Consider the following 25,432-nt stretch of genomic DNA (forward strand, 5'->3'; position numbering starts at 1 on the left):
TAAAGGCAACTATGACTTGTAAGGTAGTAACACATGTTAAGAATAAAAATGTAGTAGGAAGACCAACGGAAGTTACCAGGGAGGGAGAAGGACACTGTAGATAAGATAGTAAGAGAGGAGCTTAGAGGAAAATATCAGTTTAGACAACAGGCAAATAAAGAGTGTAATATACAGCCATCCAGAAGGTAATCCAGGCAGGTAGGTGCATTTCCTGCAATGTCAAGATCAGGTTTTTCCGGAATGGTGCCATGGTCTTGTGTGCCTGGAGCAGATGGGGGAGTAACCACAGAGTTCAGAGAGGGAAGAGAAGGGGTGGCGTGTTGGGAACAGACAGTGTAGAACCTTGTAAGTCCCAGTAAGGAAGGACCAGATCAAAAGACACAGGAGAGCTCAGACTGAAGGAAATACAGGGTGCAGCTTCTGAGCAAAGAGCGTTATTCTGCCTGCTCCATGCAGAATGGCTTGCAGGGTACGGCCGGGTCCCACAGCCTCCATAAGAAATATTGATGCTTTGGGCTATGTTGTAGTTGTGGAGTTGATGAGAAATGGTTTGGGTTGGATATATTTTGAGAACCAACCAGCGGGGTTTCTTATCGGGTTAACATGAAGTACAGGGAGAGAGAAGTTAATGGTGCCCTGAAGTCTTTGGTTTGAGTAGCAAAGGATGTGGCTGGCTTTCACTGAGATGAGTGGGTGAGGGACGCAGTAAGTACTCAGTCCAGCGGAGCAGTGGAAGAGTGAGATGAAGCCGAGGAGCCCTACATGTGCTTTTTTTTTTTTTTTTTTTTTGGTTTTTCTCCGGTACCGGGAACCGAACTCACGACCTTGCGCTTGCCAGGCAGGTGCTTTTGCTGCTGAGCTAATTCCCCAGGCCTCTACAGGTGCTTTTACCACTCTACTTTGTCCTCCGTTCTGACTCGTAAAACTCTAACTATGGAAGCGTATGGTGAACAGCGGGCTTGGGAGGCAGCAGACTAAGTGGACACGGTAAAGGAAAAGCCTGACCACCTGCTTCTGTTGAAGAGACCTAACCATGTTTTCTCACTCTACAGTGTGTGTGCTTCTCACTCTACAGTGTGTGTGCTTCAATCACAAAATGTGCTGTTCTTCGTAGACAAACACTTTTACAAGACTAAGGTTTATTTGCCATTTTAATTACTGATTTAACAAACACCAAATATCTCATCTCGGCCAATTTCTATGCTGGAGTTGGAGTTTCAGGGCCACGCAGGACTCGGGCACCGCCCTACAGCGTGCGTAGGTGCTGAGACGCACCGTTCCAGGAGGGTGGTCCCGAGCCATGAGACTGGAGAAGAGGGATGATTAACTGTTAGGTGTGGTAGCCTGTGTGTGTTTCCTTCGCTTTTTAGTTCTGACATTTTGTTTTATTCATATTTTCCTTTATGACTCAGTGGTTTAACTACTAAGAGATTGCAGGGTAATGTATCATAAGACTCTCCTTTGCCTGAGCTGTTTCCTTCAGGACTTGCAAAATCTTCGGTCATGCGATTCCAACCTAGATTTTAAAAAAGTCCGAAGTTTCTGTTCCTTGTTCTCCTGACATGATTATCTAACTTCTTCTCTAAGTGCGGTGACAAAGCAAAGTTTTCTTTCTTTCTTTTTTTTTTTTTTTTAAAGAGGTACCTATGTGCAAGTTGAAGGTGCTGTTTATGGTTTTTGTAACCGGGTGCTTCAGGATAAGCAAGCGTGCAATGTTCACCAGGAAACCATTCCAGGGAAATGTTATCAGTGGTGAGGAATTGAAGCTCCCTGTTCATTTTACACTTTTACCACCCATTCTTTTGAAGGAGATCTGTGAGTACCATCCTTCCCTCTGTGGAGCATGTACCTCTTCCATAGATCTTTCCTTCCTTGAGTTTGATGGAAGTAAGAGATCCAGCCAAGTTCAGCAGACGTGAGTATTGGTTGTGGTCCAGTGGTTGCAACCTTGTCAACTTTTGTACAGGAAGGTGTTACTTGACAGAGACAGTCCATGTGCGCAGATAGAGCAGTTGCTTTGGATTCACAAAGGACAGCTTGTACAATTGTCTGCTGAGCCAGGACTGTCTCATCTTTTAGTCATTTTCTTCTCAGAGTCATCTGACTTCTGAGGAATGTGGTCAGAAGGTAGTTAAAAGAAGGAAAAATAGGGGGGAAAAGTGATATTTATTAATTACTTGTAAGTAATTGCTTTTCAGTGTCAGTATACATATGAAAGCTATGTAACATGGTTGATTTGTGGGGAGAGTGCAGCACTAGGCTTCTATCTGGGGCAGGTTAGGCGGGGGTACATGCTGCTGAGTTTGTGTTTGGGGAAGTGTGACTTTGCTTCAGGGCTCCGCCACACTTATGGAGCCCACACCCCTGCAACTACCAAGAATTATAGAAGTAGTGGCTTAATGTTTTTCCTATTCAAAGTCCTCCTCCCACCACTTACCCATCTGGAACAAACCTATGACTTCTGCTGTATTATCTTCTCAATGTACCTAGATTCACCTAATCAAAAGTTGTTTGTAATTTTTGTTTAAAGAATTAATTTTGAAAAAAAAAGAATTAATTTTGGACTGATAAAAAGTAAGATTCTTAAAATGTGGAAGAGGGCAGGAAAAGGCTAGATGAAGAAATCAGCTATTTTAAAATATATATTGATATTGCTTTTTCATTTTCAGTAAACCTGGGCTATACTACAAGCTACAGAATAGTTTTATAATGACTTTGATTTAAAATCCCTTTTTGTTTTCAATTTTAAAATCTTAGGTGTATTCAGAAGGATATATTTAGCCTACCTCATCTTAGTGTGGACCAGATAGTACACTGGATGCTGGGTAACAAACATGCCAGAGAATTGTGCTTTCGTAGCTTATACTGCAGAAGAGAGCGCTGATGTGTGTTAATAATAGCAGTTGCTTAGCCACATGTTTAGGTACATGTTCCATGCCAGGTACTTTGCTGGACATTTTGGGGAACATTTAGTTCTCCTACCTTGGCTCTCATACTAGCATGATTTTTTACTTAAAAGATGAGAAGGCTGAGTTTTACTGAAATCTAGTCACCTACCCAAGGTGGCAGACAGTCAGTGATAACTCAGGGCCTGATATTGGATGATTACATTTTAGGGTGGAACTCTTTCCAGTGTGCGCGCACACACACACACACACACACACACACACACACACACAGTGGAATGGGTTGAGGCATTTTTGTGTCTATTAAGAGCCAGTTAATTAGGAAAACAACTTCTACACAGTATCCTTGTGTGTATTTTTGCTTAAGAAGGTAAGAAATTAATTTATGTTGTATTTTCTAGAAAACCTGAGATGAGAGAGCAAAATACTGTATGATTTTACCAAGCATACAAAATTTACATGAGTGTTGCCTTTTCCACGGCAGTTGTGACGGGAAGCCTACATTTTATCTATGTATTTGCCATTGTTCAAAATATTGTGCAGTTCATTTTCTTAGAATCATCTTTTTCCTTTTTTTGTTTCTTGTAGAGCTAAATTGTATCATTTAGTAATCAAACTTGCCTTCATTTAAAGGAAGACTTGATTTATTTATCAGCAGACTTGATTCTGGATAAACTTTGGATATTTATAAAAATCAAGCCCTCCCTTAAAAAAAGAGAATTTGCAACATTTGCATTTTAAAAAATGAAGAAGGCTTTGATGACAGTTCCATACATAAGAAAATCTCTTGAGAAATCAATAGAATCAACGGGAAATTCTCCACAGTCACCGAGTGGAAGCGGACAGCACTTACTAGCTCGAGTTTGCATATTTTGAATGAATGATTCTTTGATGTTTACGTGTTATTCTAGGCAGATTTACTGCCGTGAAGTAACAACTGGAAGAATTCTCTTTTGTGCATGTGTGCATGTGAGTAGGTGTGTTTCTTTTACTTTTTTCTCTCCTACTTCTTGGCATGAAGAGGAGAATAGCCAGTTCAGGCAACATCCTCCGAGAGCACAAAATTCATTTTAAGAAAATAAAGAAGGAAAGCAAGAGCAAAAAGGAGAGAAAGAGAAATCATCAAAATGAGGAAGTGATCCCTCTAATTATCAGAAACAGGAGCAAAGTAACAATGGCTGAAATTCACCTCCCCATGGGGGAATGAATCATCAGAATAACCGGTGGAAAACAAGGTTGTGTAACCTTGACCAGCGTGTGTCACCGGCTGGTGGAATTTTTAGAAAGACAGCAGTTTGGGTTCATCACTGTGGTTCGTGATTGCACACACCTGTTTGGGGCATGGATTTTGCAACCCCCCAAAAAGGGGAAACTGAACTTACTGCTTCTCCTGAGCTGTGTAAAAAAGCAGAAAACCACAGCTGCTCTAGCAGTTAACAGATATCAGTAAAACACCCATGTTACATAATTAAGGATAACGTTCCTGAAGCATATGGGCCAAAGGTATTATACTCTCATTAAAACTTTAGGTAGCAGACAATTTACCATATTCATATACATTCCAAAGGTTGGAGTGTATAATAGATGCCTGTAATTAGGCATGTTCTAAACAGTTTATTAAATAATACATGAAGGAAATGGTTGATGAAATATAGACAGTTCTGAAGTTTGCATCAAAATGACAAGGAGGCATCGGGATGAGACATAAAAGATTTCTTCTTATTGACATGGCAACTACTCACTTTAAGCACCTTAAGTAAGACTGGAAGAGGTTTCATTTGTCAGCCCAGCTTGTCAGTGATCTTACAGAAAGAAGAATTGGTGACTATATTTTTTCTTTTCTTTTTAGATACATTTTATGCGGCAATCTTCCTTGAACTGCTAATCCTGAGGATTAAGTGCTTTTGACCACAGCAAAACAAAAATCTCATGCACATTATTCTCTCAGGAAAAATCAGACTGGTAGGGAATATTAAGCCAAGCATGGCCTAAATCAACACTGAAAAATATTACACCTTTGCCAAGAGGTGCTGTCATTTATAAGTTGGATAGGAATAAATAAGAGAAATTTCTTGTGAGAATCACCAAGGCAGGTGTTTGCTCCCTGGGGAAGTGGTAGGAAACATGCCCCAGAGACGATGTTAGATGCAGGAAAGAAATTCTTTCAGTTCTGCATCTCTGTGTGATGTTCAAGCCAGGTGGATGATTCTTACCTGAACGGAGGAATGTGTAAACTGTGGAAAGTGTGGTTGGATGATCCCAGGAAGCCTCCGAGGGAACAATGACCATTCTCTTAAACTGTTAAAGTCATCTAGATATTTTGTTCCCCAAATATACACAAATAAGAAACCTGGTGATAGAACAAATATGGTATTTGGAATGCCTTCTAGAACACACTTCAGGGAACTGGCAGAGCTGACATAGCTTTTACTGATTTGTCTGCCTCCTAGGTGAACGGGGCTGCCAGTCTGGCAGTTTGCTCTGGCAATAAATCACGAGTAGACATTTTATTTAAAAATTGGCACTGGCTTGGGGGAGGTAAGGGATTGTCAATTTGTTTTTATTTTGAGGCCGGGCACAGTCATAACATACACAGGCCACCTGGAAACTTCGGCCTTCATGGAGAAGCATGGCTCAGGTTTGTGGCTGTATTTTTGCATGCTTGGAGAGTGTAGAGCTAAATTAGAGTTCAAGGACTCCTGACCAGGAAGACCCTGGCATACTGGTACAGCCTGGAGGCATCTCTGTTGGAAAACAACTTGGTTCTGGAATTGTGATGTTGAATGGGCATCATAAATATGATATAGGAGAGAATATTTGGTGGACTTCTCTTTTATTGGTGGGACCCACATAGCCCGTTCATAACATACAACTGGTGCACTCCAAAAATCACACCAAAGCTAAAAAACTGTGTAAAGCCTATGTGCCTGTATTATCTCTCTCTCTTCCTCTCTCTCTCTTGCTCTCTGTCCTCAAAATTCACTTTCAAATTTGTGATAAATTATCTCATCATTTTAAGTAAAATTATGTTGAAGTTAGCAAAAATAATATGAGAAATAATGAATATTCTTTCTTTGAAAGCTAGTATAACTATAAAATGGTAATTCACCCTGCCCTGGGTTCAGAAGGCAGCATCCCTTAAAAATGATGGTAAGATAGGAAGAAGAAACAGTTTATCCTGGACCCCTATAACCATTTCAACAAAAATAGTTGAGATGAATTCCTTTACGTTCATTTGTTTCCTGGTTCTCTGAATATTCTGCAAACCTCATAACATCTCTGAACAAAGTTTTAGGTTTTCCTACTTTGAAAATATGAATTATTTTGTTACAAAAGTTATATCACACGTACTCCGACTTACCACCCCACCAGATTTTGATTTCTGCTTACACATATTCATAAATTGTAAAGATACTTTATATAGTTACCATACAAACTATTAGAATGAGTATTTTTAGAATAGAGATACACTTATCTAAGCATGGCCTCATGAATGACTGCATTTATTTCCTTTTAAAAAATACCCAATTTGCTCTTGATGCTACAAATTTTTGAACTGGATTCAACTTGTTCTTCAGAGATGTCCCTCCCAAGATTTTGTGTATATAAATTTGATGAGATAATATATCAAAAAAAGTAGGAAAAAATACACACTCATTTTCTTGCTTGGTGAAATCATTTGGAGTGATATAAATGTCTACAGCAAACAAGAGAACTATCCCAACATTGCCTTTAACCAGTTGGCAACATTCTGGTGTGTATTCAGTACATGGATATATTTGAGGATATATGGCATTAATTTCTCATAAAGATTTGAAGGATTGAATATCTGACTTGATAGGATTTTCTTTATTGTAAGACATGTGAGACCCTTTACCAAGTATTTATAAAAGTCTCGTTATGAATGCAATGGAGTCTGCACTGTAGTGCTTCAAAAGATGCTTAGAAATGAGAATATTCATAAAATAATACAAAAGAAAAAAGGAGAAATATATGTAAAGCAAGCACTTGAGAAAAAGCCCATAATTATTGCAGTTTGAGCATATCCAATACCTGTACTTAATGTCACATACACAAATCTTTACTCAACAAGATCAAGATGCACCATACACTGTGGATGAGCTAATGTGTTGAAATATCTTGGGTAGTCTCCAAAATAGTGCAGGTAATTAGCAAGTGTTTATATTTTTCATTTAAATTTGCCCACAGGTACTGTTTTGGAAACAGTAACATAAAGATTTTTATCTTGGCATGTGTTTCTAACATTTGTCTGGATTTAATATACACATTAATTTGAATTGAATTTTTTTGATCTACATTTTTCATACTTTATGACCTTAAGTGCCAATATGTGGATATTTACAGGGTTCTGGAGTTTTCCAATCAACCTGTTAATTTCAAGATATTAAGTTTCTAGTGTTTTTCTAGTGTTTACCTTTTCCCCCTCCATAGTCAGAATTGAAATGCAGCACTAAAAATTGTGTGTGTGTGTGTGTGTGAGGAAAAGTGTTAAGCCACCTCTCACTTTTCGGATTCAGAGTTCTAATCTTATTTTAACCATTTAATTTTTTTAAAAAACCTTTTTTTCATGCTGATGTTTCACACTGGACATCATAATTTCTTTAACAAAGTGACATTTAAAGATGATTCAGGGGGGAATATGTTTGTAATACATTTTTAAGATTTGTTATTTTTCAAGGAAAGTAAATGTCGCTAACAGTTATGGAATTCTTCACACACAAAGTGCACATCCATGCACATACTTGCTCGCACTTGCTCACTCGCTAACTCGAACAAAAATAGTGTCTGAGGGAAAGAACTGCAAGGCTGGTGCCAACTTCCCCAACATACCCAAGCATTTCTTTATTTAGAACCTCCCATGTGCTATTTTTTTTTAAATCTCTGGAATCTCAGGGATTTTCCCATCCCTCTACATGCTTAAGACATTTCAGGGCATGGTAACCCCCTGTTGGAATCCTCTAAGTCTTCTGTTTTATTTTTATAATGTGGGCTGCACTAGTGTACGGGAAGTGACTGTACCTACGACAGAGGAGCATGAGATTCCAGTGTGTACTGTGAGATCTCTGAAGACCGCGGTTGGAGAAGGCAACTCTGTGGCTACCACAGCCTCCTTTTAAGGCATCCTAGAAAATCAAGAGATTTTGAATTAAGAGCTTTGTGAGAAGGTGAGGAGCACCCTGTGTGGCAGCAATGGTAGTATAACTCTCAGTTGCTCACACGTAACAGTTGATCTTTGCCAAAAGTCTAACATGGAATGTTGGACCTTTTTGTGCTCCTCAAATTAGAATAGCACTGAATTTTGGTGATCCATTTGCCTTCCACACTGGCAATGGCAATTTGGCTCTTTTTTAGGCCAGACTGTGATAATCTCCGAGGCAGTTTTCCTCGTATTGTCCCTCTGCATCATATGTGGGAGACTATTAATATATATTTAAAAATCATATCATATTTACATATTGAGTTTGTGATACAAACGCTACTGCCTTTACAGCAAAGCACAATGTGCGACTGCAGAAAACTCCTTTTCACTTATGAACGTCTGAGTCTGAGATTCACACAAGCCACACTTTTGTTTGATTCCAAAATGTGGGTGCCAAATGAATCTACTGCACTAGGCTTATGAACACTACCGCAACTGTGCAGCCACTATTTCTCTACTGGGAGAATTGTTTCAGCAGATAAACCATCTGGCTTGAAACACAGCCCTCTTTGAAAATATTCCCCATTATGTTAGCTCTGAAACAATGTGTACAACTATGCTCCAGCCGAGGACATGGTTAACAGAATTTCAATGTCAAACAATATCTTCTCTGTAATCTTCTGCTAAATGCAGAAAAAAGAAGTAATCAAAATGCAAGATTTTAATTTTTAAAGGGTCATTCTGTGTGGTGTACAAGATGAAAATCCAGAAAAATTTTTAGGAAGAAGCTGTAATAGAGAGTGTTTAATATAGTAACTTTTCTTCTTTAAGAAGAAATGTGGCTCCTTTGTTGTAGATATCATGAATGTAGTGAATTAATGCTTTGTGTCATTACTATCCTTTCTGCTAAGTGTTTTTGAGCACAAATTGAATCTATATGGTAGGCGATCGTTGGAGAACGGTATTTATAGCTGGATTCTAAAGTGAACTTATGTCACTCAGCAATTTATGAGTCAGAAACACTATGGAAAAACTAAAACAAATGATATTAGGAGGAAGACCTACCTTGCTGTGGGAACAACTAGAGCAAGCTTAATAGAACAGGTTTTAAGAATCCATTCTTAGCAATATTTTTCTTTTTTGGTACTGAGAATTGAACTCAGGACCTTGCGCTTGCCGGGCAGGCACCTGTACCACTAAGCTATGGTCCTAGCCTGTGGTTTTAAGAATTCAGAACAACATTACTGTTATGGAGGCAAGCTAAAGGGAAAAGGGGAATTAAAAGTATATTATTTATTTATTTGTGGTTTGATTTTTTTCCGGTACCAGGAATCGAACTCACAACCTTGTGCTTGCCAGGCAGGCGCTGCGATGCTGAGCTAAATCCTCAGCCCTAAAAGTATGTTATTTAGATTTGAAACTAGTGTGTTATCAAGAAAGAACACTTGACTGATGTAAGAAAGTTATAAAATATCATTGAACCCATCTGAGTCTATCAGACCAGAAAAATCTACATTTGGGATATCAGTTGGGGTGTCTGTAGAATCAGCATGTCCCTGAAGTGAAGTTAATTTTGGGCTAACTCCTCCTAATTATTACAAAGCCTGTAGGATGAGAACAATTTTAAGGAACAGACCTGCTTGGTCAGGTCTCAACTGATGAGAAAGACTGGTTCCATTAGATGATAATTCCCATGAAGTACAAATAAAGTGGAATATCGATAAGGTATACTGATTCCCAACCCCAAACTGCTTTGTACATCAAAGACCAAAAATTTTTTTTTTTGTTTCATTTTAATTTTTACTAAATGGAATTTAGTCCTGTTATTAGTCTTTCTAGATCCTTCCTTCTCCACTGTGGCATTAGCTGTGGAAATATACATCTATCAACAATTGTCTCAGCTTTAACTTGTAAGGAACCACGCTGCTTCTTTTTTTTCTAGCACTTTTCCAGATGAAAGAACTAATGTCATTAGAGTTAAATCATGTTTCCTTTCATTTTACACTTTTATTGTGTTGGATATCCAAGTACTGGTCAAAATGAAAGACTTTGTCTCGCACACTGTAATCTCTAAGTAATGATTTCTGAAAAAGAAAAAACGCTGCTGAGTCACATTAATCCACCAAAAGACTCAAGAGGATCCTCAGGAAGGACTAATTTACAAGACCTTGTAAATATAGGCCAGGGCTGAGGTCTGCCCCTGGGTCAGAGGAAGGCTACTTTGAGGGTTTAGAACAGCAAAGATGGAGGAACATTTAGTCCTCATGATCTAAGTGTTATGTATTTAGTAAAATGGAATATATATATATATATATATATGTAATCTCCATATTTATTTCTCACAATTAGTTTAGAAAAATGAACAATTGCCCATCAATGTTGGGACCAATATCACTTTTGCCTTACAGAAGAGAATAGACAGAAATGTGGTCAAGTCTGATTCTATCACTGTTTGCTTATACATGGATTCTCTTTCCACCTGGAAAATATACCACGCATTCCTGGGAGCACTAGGATTTTCTCAGTGTCTTCAGGACCACTAGCTGAGCAGATGCTCTATTAACTTATACTGTGTCTATTTTTATGACTAAGAAATGAACTCTAGATTCAGTCTTTAGCAGGAAAAGAACAATCAGCAAGTTAACATGCTGGACTTCTACGAAGTCTACACTGGTGAAGGTTAATTATCACTCCTATATTGCAAGGTCTGCTGCTGCAAGGAGAGTACTTAGCTTGTGAGCTTGTGTTTACTTTCCACAATTTTTTCTCCTCAGCAGTGACTAAAACACAGTGACATTTGGCAGTTTCTCTTGTTGAAGAGAAAACTGAGGCATTGTTAAACTTTAACAGGATACTATATTTGGTTATTTTCAGCTCTTAATCCTCCTGCAATTTTATAGATTGTGTTGTATCTGTGTTGTTTGTGTATGTGAGTGTGTTTGTGTGTGGCCACAGCTAAATAGCCAGAGTTTTTTTTTCAGGAGGGGGTCTTTTTCTTGAGACAGGGTCTCACTCTGCAGTTCAGGCTGGCCTTGAACTCACTTTTTAGCCCAGACTGGTCTTGAACTCTCAATTATCCTCCTGCCTCAGCCTCCCGATGTAGGAGCATGGCCACCGAACCCGGCAATGGCCACAGTTTTAAAGTTTCACTAGATTCATTTAGATGTGGATATAGGATGAATCTTTAGTCTTGCAAAGATAAAATACAAGTAATTTTCACTGTAAAACAGATAGTTTTGTGACTTGTCAGGAGGTGATCTGAATTTGATAAAGGCAATTATTTGATGCTCTCTACATAAAAGTGAAGTTCTCTGTGTGTTTAGTTAGCATTTTCGGTGAAGAAGTTTTAGAATGGAAAAGACAGTTATGCTGATCATAGTTCCACAAATGAGAGTCTGAGGAAATCCAGGGAGCCCTTGCCCCCGAGAACTAGGTAAGAAGGACGAGGGTGAATGATTTGCCCTTTTTCTACCTTGTGCATTTCTTCAGGTAAATTGTGTTTCTCAACCCGCTTAAGCCTGACAAAGAAGTCACTGTAGCAGATTCAGGTAGGTTCTCTCCCTGCCTTAAATGGAATGTGAAACACAATAATCCAAAGTAGAATTATAATCTGAGGGTCATTGCTGTTTATTCAAGTAGGTTAAGCCATAGTTGAAGTTTATAAGAAACAAGAAATGAAAGCTAGCTTTACTAAATGTGCCAAGGTGTCAGTGTTGAGGGCAGGTAAGGTAGATTAATAACAGGCCACTCCTAAGAAGGTTTGGGCTCTTACTGTCAGAGGGTAATAATTAATGATCAAGTGTTAATGGAGATACTGGGCTGTTGATGTCATTAATTCAGCTCAGTGGAGCCAGTTCTGCCCAGGACCTGCCACAGCTGTCACTGCATTTGCTTAATTATTCCAGTGCCTTCCGGCTCTTTTTCTTTCATTTTTTTCCCTTTACCCTTTTTTTCCCTTCTCAACTATAGGACATTATGTTTTCACTGATGCAGAATTATGAAGAGCGTCTTGCTCTCTGGGCAGTGCCTGGCCTAAAATACGTGAAAATCCAAAGGTCACAAAGGAGACCATAACTTGTTTCTTAGATGAAAAGATGGCAAATGCTGAAGAAAGGCCATCTTTAAATAGCCCGATTGTGCTAATATAATTTTGGGGTCCTTGAAGGATTTAGATGTTGAAAGTGAACTCTGGGCTGTGTAAAATGTCAAAGTGCTCACCCTTTCCTGCAATCAAACAAAGAGAATGCAGAAAATATAGCGCAAGAGTGTTGGTAAAACATAAGGCCGGACAATCATCTGTGCAACAGGAAACCAAAAAGTTAGCTTTACTGGGCAAATCGAGGCAAAGAGAAATATCGTGAAGGAAATGCCACTATTAAAATTCAGCCGTAGGAGTGTGTGAATTTGCCTGCTATGCTTACAGAGCCTTCTTGCATTTCTTTAGCTTTGTATCTCTTTTATCTCTCACATTGCCTCAAGTGTAAGAAAAACCATCCTTTCCCTTTCTAAATACAGTTTGGATTTTTCTCCCCTGGCCTGTCCTAACAATCCCTACATTTCTTGTTTACCTGTTTCCTAATTGGAACAGAGCATTCATTTCGCTTTTGAAAGACACCCACCTTTCAAGTTGTATCATTTTAAAAAAAATTGTTCTTTGTTTTTCAGGTCTATATTTCTAGTTCTGATGAGTCAAACTAGTCCAATGTGTCTTGAGCTTCCAGACGAGAATGCTCTTGACTCACTTCCAAACTGAAATGCTTCGAAAATGTGAGGCACTACAACAATTTTAAATCTCTCTCTACAATGCACATGGCAATTTAAAATAATTGAAACTCTTCAAATTTTTATATGCTCTCAAATTTGGAAGTGATTGGTTCTGAGCATGTGCAGGACACAGTGATTTAAAGTTATTAGAACCCCTCCGATTTATCATAAGTGTTTTAGCTTGAGAGAAATGGGGGAACCTGGACTTTGGCAGTTAAAAGTGATTTAATATTGTCATTACACTCAGATGTTCTGCAGGTGATCAGAATTCTGGACACTTGTGTACATTTTAAAAATCACTGTTAAAATGATGCATTTTTTAGATCCAAAAGATGTTATTAGCCTGCAAGAAGAAGCATTTAAATAAACCACTTAAAATGCACCATAACACAATTTTACTTTTATTGCTACAGTCCCCACTGATGACCTGAATGTGATCATGATTTCAAAGCCAAATGCTTGAATTTGGCAAAGAATGGAAGTGTTGTCTTCTAGACCAAGCATGAAAAAATAAATACTCGGTAAAAACACCTCATGTGGTCTGGTGACTGTCGAATCTGTAGTCTTTTCTCATACATGGTGATATCTTTGGTTTCATTACTAACGGAATTTTTGAACTATTGTATAAATGATTCCTTCTTACAGATGGTTAAATTTACTTTTTATTTAACTACTTCAAATAAAGTGCTTTTATTAAAGATTGCTTAGCTCAACTTAAAATTTCATACTATATCATCTCCTAGATAAAACATATGGCTTCATTTCCTAAGCCCTTGTTTACTTTGGGGAAAATGGAACCAAACGCAAAGGTACATAATTGTAACATGTACATGATAGAATCTGTAGATGATTTACTTGGTAACTTGGTGGTCATTTAACACTCCCCTGCTCTTTTACCAGAGGATATTCTCTGAGTAGGAACATTTAAACTTCTACTGCCTGCCCCGATGACAAGAGTCTAACATAAAAAGTAGATTTATGGTTGAAAAGTTAATATTATATAAGAAATCCCTTCATTTAGAAGTCAGCTAAAATTCTTAACATGTTTTATTTGTATCTCTGAAAGCCATACAGATTTTTTTAAAAAATTTGATTTAAATGAAAGTAACAAAGGTGAAATTCCAGCATATTTCTTAGTCACTTCCCTTCCTCAGTAAATGTTTTCATTTTGATAAAAAATAGGATAAGTTGATTGTGGATTTCAGTTTTTAAAACAAATCCTGGAGTTGGAGAAGAAATATTCTTGCACATGAAAACATCTGATCTTATAAACTAACTACAAATTTTTATATTTTGTTAGAGTAGAAATTTAGCAGGATTAGAAATAGCAAATGCTAATAATAGAAAATACATTGTATTTGGGATTTCTGTAACCCTGGGGATTTAGGGCCCCAAACTATTAAAAATCCCACATTTGGTACAGGAATCAACCTTTGGCCTCGAATTTATTATGAGCTTTAAAGTTTGAAAACTTCTTCTTATACTTACATATTATCAGTCTCCACTGCTGTGTAGCTCTCACGTTAAATTTTGACAGGGAGAAAAAGCTAAAAATATTCCTTCAATTATTATTGTTCGGTCTGAATTAAGAGCATGTCAGTTGACTAGTATCATGCCTTAAAATAATTTAATCAATAATTTATTTAGGTGACAGATAGAATGAACACAATGTTTGCTGAACCCATAAGACTGCCTGGAAAGTACCTTGTCCCAAAGCATGGATATTAGAAGTGCCTGATTCTCCCATGATTCCAGTGCCTGTTACGGGATACACGGGTTGGTTGGCAGCTGTCAAACCCCTCCTCGCTTCTCTTTGCTCCTTACCCGGTGGACTGGGATCACATGCTTTGGTGTCCTGCCTGGGTATCCAGTAGCTACTCTTCTCCACTACAGTTCATCCAAGGTGTAGCTCCACCACAGCGTGGTGCCCCTTTCCAACTCCCAACCTCAGATGTTACTGTTGTCTTTTTAAAAGAAGGGAGGGATTGCTTTTATTGTTTTTTCTCTTTCAAACCAAGAAAAAGAATGGAGGCATCTAGGCCCATTCTTAACATTTCTACCCCCACACCTAGCCTTTCAGAAGATGCCCTGGTTTCACTCACTACACTGGATTGCTGCCATGACCGCTAAGAATATTCTGGAAGTGTGTACCAGTCATGGACCCATACTTGCACCAATCACAGGCCTGAAACTGCGATTAGCAGCTCTCCCAATACTTCTCAGTTTAGTCTAGGAAGGCTCTCTCCAGTGTACTGATCTCCGTGCTGCAGCACAGGCCCTACTGAAATAAAGACTCGCATTGATGGTCCTATGAACATGCTTGTGACTTATTTTTTGGGTGGTAAGGGCTCCAAAAGTCCCATAAATCTACTCATAGACAGAGTGCAGTTAAAAAGAAAGAATAACAAACATTAGGGACTGTTAGCACTAAAGAGCTCCAGAGACCACTGAACACAGACCAGTGACGGAGACTAGCACCCAACAGCCACCTACAGTGTCTGGCACAAGCTGGCACTGGATGGCAGTGGCCAGCAGTGGCAGAGCCCAGTAAGCAGCTGACTTGACTTGCAGTATCAGGCTAGCACTGTAAGGTGGCGGCCAGGAGTGGCAGAGACCAGCACCTGGCTATGTCTACTGTTAGCATCTAGTATTATTTGTGTAATCTGGTGACACCAGGACTGCTAGCAGAGCTTCACTTTTCTGATTCATCATTTCTGAATGAACTGAGCAAAAGAATCCTAGGCTTAGTAGCAAGTCCTTGCTTTCAGCTATATTGGTTTTGGGGTATCGGAGGACACTTTCCTTGTAAAGATAAAGTTTCTGTCTTTGTGTAAATTCTGAATTTTTCAGTTGTGTTAGCCGAGTAATTCAAAGAAATGTCTGATGTATATTGATACAGCTTTTCAAATAGAGAATATCAGTATTCCATATTTGAGTATAAACAGCAGAGATAGGTACTATTATTTCTAGAATGACAAGGTCAGTATTTACTATTTTAAAAATAACGCACAGAATTCACAACTTTTGACCTTGAGAGATTAAGGAGGTTTCTCATGTCCCTGTCAACTGGTTAATATTTTCAGAGAAAGATCAGTTCTTGTGACATGTAAAATAAATTCCAGGGGGAAAGTGGATAACTAAAAAATAAAAATTGAAACATAAAAACTTGAAAAATAAAATAAATTATACATGCTTGTTTTGTAGATGTAAAAGGACTTTCAAAGAAAGTTTGAGGGGAATCACCAATAGCTTTTACTTCATAAAATGCAAAAAGAAAGTTATGTCTCCAAACACCAAGATTGAAATATAAACAAAGAATAAAGGAATATTATTATAGATGTCATGGATGAATTAATGTCTATAATATGAGAAGACTTTATTCAAATTTATAAAAAGTTAACACTTCAGTAGATAAAAAGGAAAGGATGAAAAATGAACAGTGAAAATAAAGTTAGCAAATTTATGAAAGAAAATAAGGTAAAATGATGTCGACTCTATTTAATATATTATGCAATAAACTGGCTGAGATTAATATGAATGTAAGAAAATATTCCTTAGTTATAAATAGCAAACATTTGAAAAAAATAGTAATTCATCCTATACATGTTATTGAGTGTACTGTACTTGGAGTTATAGCTGTAAACAAGATGTAAATACTCTAGCCTAGAAAGGCTTGAAGGCTTGAGTGGGATATAGACAGATAATAGGCAAACACAAGAGGATAGGTGGCCAATTTACTGTTCAAAGAGAAGGTTCATCTAACCTAGACATGAAGGATCAGTAAGGCCTCTGAAAGAAGTGAGATTTGAGTCACAAAGAGTTTGATATTGCATTAGTTACTTTCCTGTTGCTGGGCAAAATACACAAAAGCCCTACATTAAAGGAGAGGCCTATTTTTGCTTACAATTTCAGTGGATTCAGTCCATGGCCAGGCAGCTCCAAGGCAGAAACAGCATGGTGAAGGACCCAGAGGAGGAAGGCTGCTCAAGCCATCACATCGAGGAAGCAGGGAGAGAAGGGAGCAGCTGGGGACGAGAACGAACTCTTCCAGCTCACACTTCCCAGTGACCTGCCCCTTTTGAGCAGGTGCTACCTCTTAACTTTTGGGGAACATTTTAGACGTAAATCATGACAGTCTTCTCCTGACCCACAGAAGACTCATGTTCATTTAATTATTCAAAATGCACTTAGTCCATCTCTAAAAGTTGCAGTGTTGCAACAATTCCAGCATCGTTGAAAAGTCCATTCCAAAGTCTCCAATGTGGCCCTAAGGCAAACTCTTAACTGTGAGCCCCTATAAGAATCAAAAAGAAAGCTAAACTCTTCCCACATATAGTGGCATAGGGCAAACCTCCTCATTCCTATAGGGAAATAGAAATTGCATTAAAATAAGACTGAAACCCCACAGGGCTAAAATCTGTAGCTGCATGTGCAGTACCAAAGGAAGCTTGTGCTCAGATGTGAGCTTCAAAGCCTCGGAAGTCTCAACCTTCAAGGCCCTGCTGGTTGCATCCCACAGTACTCATCTCATGGGCTGGTTCTGCTCACTCACAGCTTTATTCTGTAGTCATCTCATGTTCTGAGCATCTCTTTTTGAAACTTTGTACACTGTCAGCTTCACCCTCACAGGTGCATGTTCTGCTTCCTCAGGGTCACAAAGCATAGACTCCCAGACTTTCTTCTGAAACCTGAGTGGAAGCTTCCATAACCCCCTAACTCTCGCATTCTGCTTGTGTGTAAAACCAGCACCACATGGATTACACCAAGGTCTGCCACCTGCTCCAGCAGTAGCAAGAAGGACAATATTGTTCTCCTCAGTGCTGGCTTATCTCTATCTTCCCGGATGCTATGAAGTAAGAATGAAGAGTATGTTATCTTTCCCCTTGGACCATGGCTTGTAGAAGTTTCTGAGTTCCTAGATGGCTGAGTTATGTGAGAAGAACCCAAGGAAACCAATTCCCCAGGCAACTCTTCTGCACCAGGGGTCAAGTTGTTCTCTTCTCAAATGAAAGGGTTATCCTTTTCCAATTTTGATCCTATAATGGGTGAGATTTAGCAATAACCGAGATGCACTCAAGCCATCTTCTGTATGGTCCTAATACAAAGCACACGGCTTATTTTCAATGCTAATTCCTTTAATAACCACAGTCTCCTTTGCCTGAGCTTTGTGGATGCTTTCTTTCCGGAAAAACTGGAAATGTTGTATACTTTTGGTTCTGCCTATTGCTCTTGATTCTTCCCTTTGCTCCTGATTTCAGTGAAACTCTGAAAACCCTACAGGTGCCAACACCTAATCAAGAAGACTATGTGACTTTTCAAAGAAATTATCAATTAAATCCCAAGAATTATGACTTATTAATGTAGATAACACCATTTATTTGGCCATGTGGAACTTCAGACCTGGCATCTATGTCTAACCTAAAATTATCATTCATGCAACTTAATCAGTGATAGGCTCCATGAGATGCAAAGATCATATCTCACACATCTGTATATATCTTTTAGTATCTGATGTAGATTAGACCATTAAAACATACCTAATAACTTGAGTTGATGTGCTAACTATTTAAACATGTTAGAGAAGCACATAGTATGTAATTCCTGATACAGTCACATTGAAGATCTCATAGTCACACGTTTTAGGGAAATCTCTTCCTTCCTGCAGCTCTGTTTTCTCACCAACAAAATGAAGCACCGAGCTGGAGTATTTCTAAAGGTCACTCCCAGTTGTCTTCTGTTTTACTTTTTAAAAATGGCATTGGTGCATTTTAGATATTCATCATGATGCATTCACCATAGGGAATCTGTACCTGCTCGTGATAGATCTCGCTTTATTTTCCCCATTCCGCCCCCCTCCCTTCAACACTTCTTATCCTCATTTACAAAAACTTTGTTTCCCTTTTTTCCCTTCTATTCCCTTTTTCTTGTCCCTTCTTTCCTTTCCCCCTACACCCTCCCTTGTGCCCCTTCTCATTTGGTCATTTTCTTCTCATTTTTCAATATCTATTATTATTTTGGTCCTTATTTACACGTTTGGTTTCTAACTCCAGGGAGATAATGAATTATTTAAACACGTGTGTCTGATTCATTGCACTTGAGAGTGTAATCTCAAGGTGCATTCATTTACCTTGGAAGGCCTCAAGCTTGTCTTTATTTATGGCACAGTAATATTCCATTCTATCGAAAAACCACACCTGATTTATCCACTCACTGATGGAGGGGCATCTGAGCTATTTCTAAGATTTAGCTATTACAAACTGTTCAAAATTCCAGTTTTTAAAAAATAATTTTATTGGTGTATTTACATATACATAATGATCACATACATCATAGGGGATTTATATCTGTATATGATATAACTTGATTCTTACTTTTTCCCATTTTGATACCCTTCTTTTAATCCCTCTCCCCCTCCTTGTTTACAAAAGCTTGTTTCCATTTTTTCCTTTTTTATCATTTTTTTCCTTTTTCTTCCTTCCTTTCCCTCTCCCCTATCTTTGGTTCCCCTTCCAATTTGAACATTTTCTTTCTACTTCCCAATATCTATTATACATTTTTGTCCTTATCTTCTCTTTCAGTTTCTCACACCAGAGAAACAATGTAATATTTAAACACAGGTGTCCAATTTATTTCCCTTAAATTTATGGTCTCTGTGTATCCAATTACCAAGAAGTGCTCGTTTATCCTTTTTTTGGGCAGAGTAGTACTCCATTGTATATAAAATTATCTTCTTTATCCATTTATTCACTTATGGGCATTCAGGCTGTTTCCAAGATTTAGTTATTACAATCTGTGCTGCTATAAACATGGTGTGTGCATATCAGTGAGATGTGATGCGTTTAATTCTTTTAGGAAGACTTCAAGAATGGAAATAGCTGGGTTAAATGGAACCTCTAGTTTTAGTTTTTTGAGGAATCTCCATACCAGTTTCCACAGTGGCTCCCCCAAGCCACACTCCCACCACCAGTGGAAAGGTTTCTGTTTTTCCCACAGCCCTGACAGCAGTTGTTATTGGTTGGTTTCTTGATGATAGCCATTCTTTCTAGAGTGAGAAGGATCTCAGTGTTTTAGTTTGCATCTCTTGAAAGACCAGTGATGTTCAACATTTTTCATATATTTATTTGCCATTTGTATTTCTTCATCTGAGAAATGCCTATTCATTTCAGGTTCCCATTTTTGGATTGGGTATTTAAATTTGGGAGGGGTGATTTTTTGAGTTCTTTATATATTCTAGATACGAATTCATTGTCTGAGGAACAGTTGACAAAAATTTTGCCCACTCAGTGTGTTGTTTTTCCACTCTGTTGGTGACTTCTTTTGCAGTGCAAAAGCTTTTTAATATGATGAGATCTCAGGTGTTGATTCTCTGTACTATTTCCTGTGTGATTGGGATTTTGTTCATAAAGTCTTTACCTACACCTATGTCTTCAAGAGTCCTACCTATTTTATCTTCCAGATTTAATGTTTCTGTTTTAATATCCAGATCTTTGATCTATTTCAATTTCAGTTTAGTGAATCATAAAAGATATGGGTCTAGGTTTAATCTTTGGCATACAGAAAGCCAGTTTTTCCAGCACCATTTATTAAAGAGGCTATCTTTCTTTCAGTGAATGTGTTTGGCTCCTTTGTCAAAAATAACATGGATGAGTTTATTTGGAGTTGTTCCTGCATCTTCTAATCTGTTCCATTGATCACTGCATCTTTTTTTTTTTTTTTTTCCCACTACCGTGATGTTCTTATCACAGTAGCTTTGTAGTATAATTTCAGGTCTGGGATTGTGATGCTTCCTGCTTTGCCTTTGTTGTCCATAACTGCTTGTGCTATTCTAGGTCTCCTCTGGCTCCAAATGGATTTTAGGATTGTTGTCTCTATTTCTGTGACTTACGCTAATGGTATTTTGATGGGGATTGCATTAAATCTGTGTAACAATTTTGGAAGTATGGTCATTTTCACTGTATTGGTTTATATACTGGTAAATATGTGATTTGAATCAATCACAGTTAAATCATGACTCTAAGGTGTCTAAAATACTTTTTAAGAAACATTATCTCTACCATTATATGTTAAACAAAGCCCAGGTGAGCCACAGGGCATGAGCTTGTGTGGAGATAGAAGAAGGCCCTCCTTCATCTCAGGTCAACAATCAACTTCTTAGGGCAGAGGGGAGCAGAGTGGAAATGCACCCGAACTGTTTTATTGCAGTACTTTTTTTCATATGTGAAATTGTATTATTTAATATTTTGAATAAGCTTTCAAAAAATGAATTTCAAAGATGTAAGAAAGAGAATACATTGTTTTAGTCCATGTTCCCAGTGACACATCCTTTTCAGCTTGGCCTTACCTCTGAATATGACTTTTAGGAGACATCGTATATCTATACCATGGTAGATATCATTCCCTTCTCTGCTTTTTCCTACAACTCATGTAAATTCTAATATTTTGAAGGCAGAGACCATTAATCTCTATGTCCAAAATACACTGAAAGTCTAACAATTCCTTGTGTTCTTCCTTTCAATTACTCTGCTTCAAACTATCCTCACCCCTCTCCTGGGGTATTGGAATAATTCCTCAAGTGGTCACTGATTTCATTCTTCTACCTTGTATTCTGTTCTTCACACAGCAAAGAAGTACCTATTTATTTATGTATTTCAGTTTTTGGTATCTGTTATCTATGCCTGTTTACTATGCAGAGACTTGAAATGAGACCCAAAAATTTCGATGAATTTCCAAACCCCACGTATTCTACCCAGGATGCTGGATGATTATTTTGGTTACTTTTTTTTTGTTGCTGAGACAAAATACCTGACACACAAAATTAAAGAAGGAAAGGTTTATTTAGCTCAAAGTTTGTGGAGGTTTCAATCCATATTCAGCTGGCTCTAAGGCAGAGTGGCCCATGGCACAAGGCAAAAATTCATGGAGGAGGAAAACAGCAAAAGCAACAAGCACAAAAGGGAGAAACACTGGCAAATAGTCTCTTTCCCTCCCTTACATTGCATGCAAACAATGTAATCGCTTCAGTGTGGGTATAGCACTCACATCCATAATTCCAACTTTGGACCATGAATCAGTCATAAACTCTAGAAGCCTGCCTCATGACTGCATGAGGTTTTGGGTGAACATCCAGACCAAACAATAGCCATGATCTTACCTTTTCAGTTATGATTCTGATGCCCCAAACTTTTGCATTTTTGTCCTTCTCCTCCCCACACAAAGTACTCTGTAATCTTATGAATTTGGACTTGCTATTCTTTACATGAGAAATGTTGTTCTTTCAAATACATGGACAGTATTGCTTCTTCAAAGATCATATCACTTTCTGATGTGTTCTATGCTTTTGCCTTACATAATGTCTTTTCATATTAGTGATCACTTCTTCATGTTTACTATTGAGTATCTGCCTGTAATACAAAATTATTTAGATCAGGAATTGTGCCTGTCAGGATTAAATCAAAGCAATGAAATCAGCAGATATCCTATCTATCTATCATCTATCTATCTATGTATCATTTATCTATCATCTATCTGTCATCATCATCTCTTTTTCTGTTTGTTATCCATAATCATCTCTGCTGGAATCAAGTTGTAGGATTGTGGAAGCTGACCAAGTAAAGACGAAACTAAAGAGAGAACAGCCTGTCGAGATGGGAATGATCTACAAAAAAACTGAGAGGCATAGGCCTAAGCTGCTGTACCTGGGCAGAGTGTCATCTTTTCCAAGGAAGCTCAAATGTTTATTTAAGGTTTTCCAGGGGATTGAATGAAGCATTCAAGTAAGTTCTGTTATCTGAACCACCTGACTAAAGATTTTACTCAAGTCTTCAAAAATCTCTTTAGATCAACACCTAACTTAGCATTTGGTTAAATAATTGGAAACTACCTCCACTGCACTGACAATAGCAAAATACTTACACTGGAAGCTCTTTTCTTTGAGTATATGGAGTCTGAGACACAGAGGAATTTACAGTAATTCAGAATCATTTCTGCATAGGCCAAAGCTAATAGAAATATGGGGTGAATATGAGGGGGCAGTGAGCGTATGCTCAGTGTTTCAGGAATGAAGGGGATGGTGGGATTCTACTGTAGTATAGTAGAGAGGCACAGTGCTGCTCTCCTGGGCCCTCTCACATATGAAGGATCGTAGATGCTTCCTTGAAGTTCATTAATTCTGTGGAGAAATCCCAGTAAAATGTGTCTGCTTTAGAAGGAGGGGAAGGAGGTATATTTAACAGACTTTTAAAAACTAGAAAAAAAATCTATTATGAGAGAAAAGGTAGACACCAACCAACCAACCAAACAAACAAACAAAAAAACAACTAACAAAAATTCACTATGCCCAGGGGAGCAGCAGAAATCAATCTTGGCTTCAGAATTCTACATGTACAACATGTAGAGATCTACAATTTCGTGGGGAGAGGTGAGAAACCCAGACGTACCTGCAGGTATAAGGAAGAGCTTTGTGTCCATGAGGGCATAGGGGCCCGCCCTAACCTGAAGCGGCCATCTTACCAGAGGTTGATGCTGAGCAGCAAGCACAGCAATCTCTTACTAAAACAGGGAACAGAGACACACAGCTGGTAGGCTAGTAGGCCTTTGTGATAGGCCAAAAAGCAAATAAGAAAATGGATTAAAAACCTCTAACATCTCAGCTATCACTCTGAGACCGAGGTGATAACAGTGACTTCCCTCTATTGCTGGAAGAATTTGGAGCCTGAGGTGTCCTGAAGTTGTGGTCAGCTAACAGCAGTGAAACGCGGACTCAGCTAACTGAGTTGATGCTGACTAGATTGATGCTAACTCTCATCTCATCGTTTGCAATGGCAGGGGGATCTCCACTTCCAGGCACAAACACTGCCCTTCTTCTGCATACAATGTCAAAAGGTTCAAAAAGAAAACTACAGGATGTAGAAAGAAAGAACAAATCTGTTGTGAAGTGATAAAAGCAATTGACAAACCTTAAACAGTGATAATGTATACGTTTGAACTATTATTAGAAAAGGATTTTTAAATAATGGTAACTAATACCTTAGAAGAAAATATAGACAGTATATATGACTAGTTGGGAAATTTGGTAGAGATACTGAAAGTACAGGAGATAGTCATGTGAGAATGCTAAAAAGAAACAATAAAAAATCCAAAAAAACCAGATTCATGCAACATGGAACCAGAAGTCAAGAGTTCCTTTGACATAATTTTCTTTAAAATGGACACAGGTCAGGGGAAAAACACAGATGTTGAAGAGAGGATGACAAGAATTATTCAAAGTTACAAATAAAGAGAAAAGAATTATGAACAGAACTGATTATTTAAATTCTGTATGGCTAAAATATGAACAATTATAATCTCAGGAAAGATAGAATGGAGAAGGGGATATATTTAAGAAATAGTGGCTAATAATTTTTTTAAAAAACATACTTGATCAAATAAGAAATCCAAATGATTGAAGAATGTCAAGTAGAATAAGTAAAATACTATAAAACTAAATTATACCTAAATGTATAATAATGAAAATACTAAAAATAAGTACAATATGAGAATCCTTACTTCTACTCCAAAAAGAAATATTACAAACCAGGAAACAAAAATAAAGAATTTACCAGAATTTTTGTCAGAAATTATGGAAACTAAAATCCAGTGGATCAACATCATTAAATTACCAAAAGGAAATCAAATCAAAACAAAATAAAGCATCAATTCAAAATCCTATCCCCAGTGAAGATAATTTTTAAGTATAAATGTGAGACAAAAACATTTTCAGACACCATAAAGTTTAGAGACTTTATTGCCAAAATTACAGCACTAGAAGAAATGGAGAGGACTTTTGTAAGAGTATGAAAGCAAATGTAAACTTGTATCTAAAAAAAATAGACAGCAGAGTAACTGATAAAAATAAAGCTTAATTTAAAATATATAAGAAGTATATTATAATTTTAAAAATAATTGATCATGTGACCAATAATGATAAAATATATGGTAAACAAAATATGTGAATATAAAACATTTGAGAAAAAGGACAAATGATAAGGAGGGGATTTTGGAAATATAGTAATGTTTCTTATGCCAAATACAAAAAGATAATTTGAGCTAAGAATATAGATTGTATGTCTGTGGGCACCCAATGAAAAGAGGTAATGTAAATTAATACAAGATTAGACTTTAAATTAGATTATAAAAAAATAAGTGTTTAATCCAAAGAAAGGAGGAGATGAAAGAAAAAGGAAACAATTTAGACAAAAACTATAAGAGATGGTAAATTTTAAGTTAAACATCTCAATACTTGAAGGCAAAGAATCTAAACATGCCATTAAAAAAGACGGATTATTAAAACAGCAATTCTCAACGATCTGCCATTTAGACAAAAATCTGCCTTATTTATAAAGATATACATGATTACAGATTAAAAGACTAAAAAAATACACCAAGAATATTCTAGTGAAAAAGATTTGAGATGTAGTGGTTCAAAGCAGGGTATATTATTGGGCTAAAATGGGGCATTGAATATTGTTAATCAGGTCAATTCATCAAGATGATTCCACAAGTCCGAGTATACATTAACTTAATAAAAGAGTTTCTAAACACGTGAAGCAAAAACTGACCGACT

At 37.6% G+C, this 25,432-nt stretch overlaps 1 long non-coding RNA gene across 3 annotated transcripts in view; it reads left to right on the forward strand.

The window, feature by feature from the left end:
• Positions 1-1,538: 1,538 nt before the first annotated feature.
• The window catches only part of LOC106149233, a 32,084-nt gene continuing 8,190 nt past the window's right edge, over positions 1,539-25,432 (forward strand). The window contains exons 1-3 of one of the 3 annotated variants that reach the window (XR_001235280.1): positions 1,542-1,915; positions 3,495-4,409; positions 4,756-13,361. This is a non-coding gene — a long non-coding RNA (uncharacterized LOC106149233). Of the gene's footprint in view, positions 1,916-3,494; positions 13,362-25,432 lie in introns of those variants that run through there. The other 2 variants (XR_001235278.1, XR_001235279.1) reach the window with 2 other exon arrangements.

This window comes from Chinchilla lanigera, unplaced genomic scaffold, assembly GCF_000276665.1.
Source record: "Chinchilla lanigera isolate Chin_1 unplaced genomic scaffold, ChiLan1.0 scaffold00039, whole genome shotgun sequence".
In the NCBI taxonomy this organism is placed as follows: Eukaryota; Metazoa; Chordata; class Mammalia; order Rodentia; family Chinchillidae; genus Chinchilla; species Chinchilla lanigera.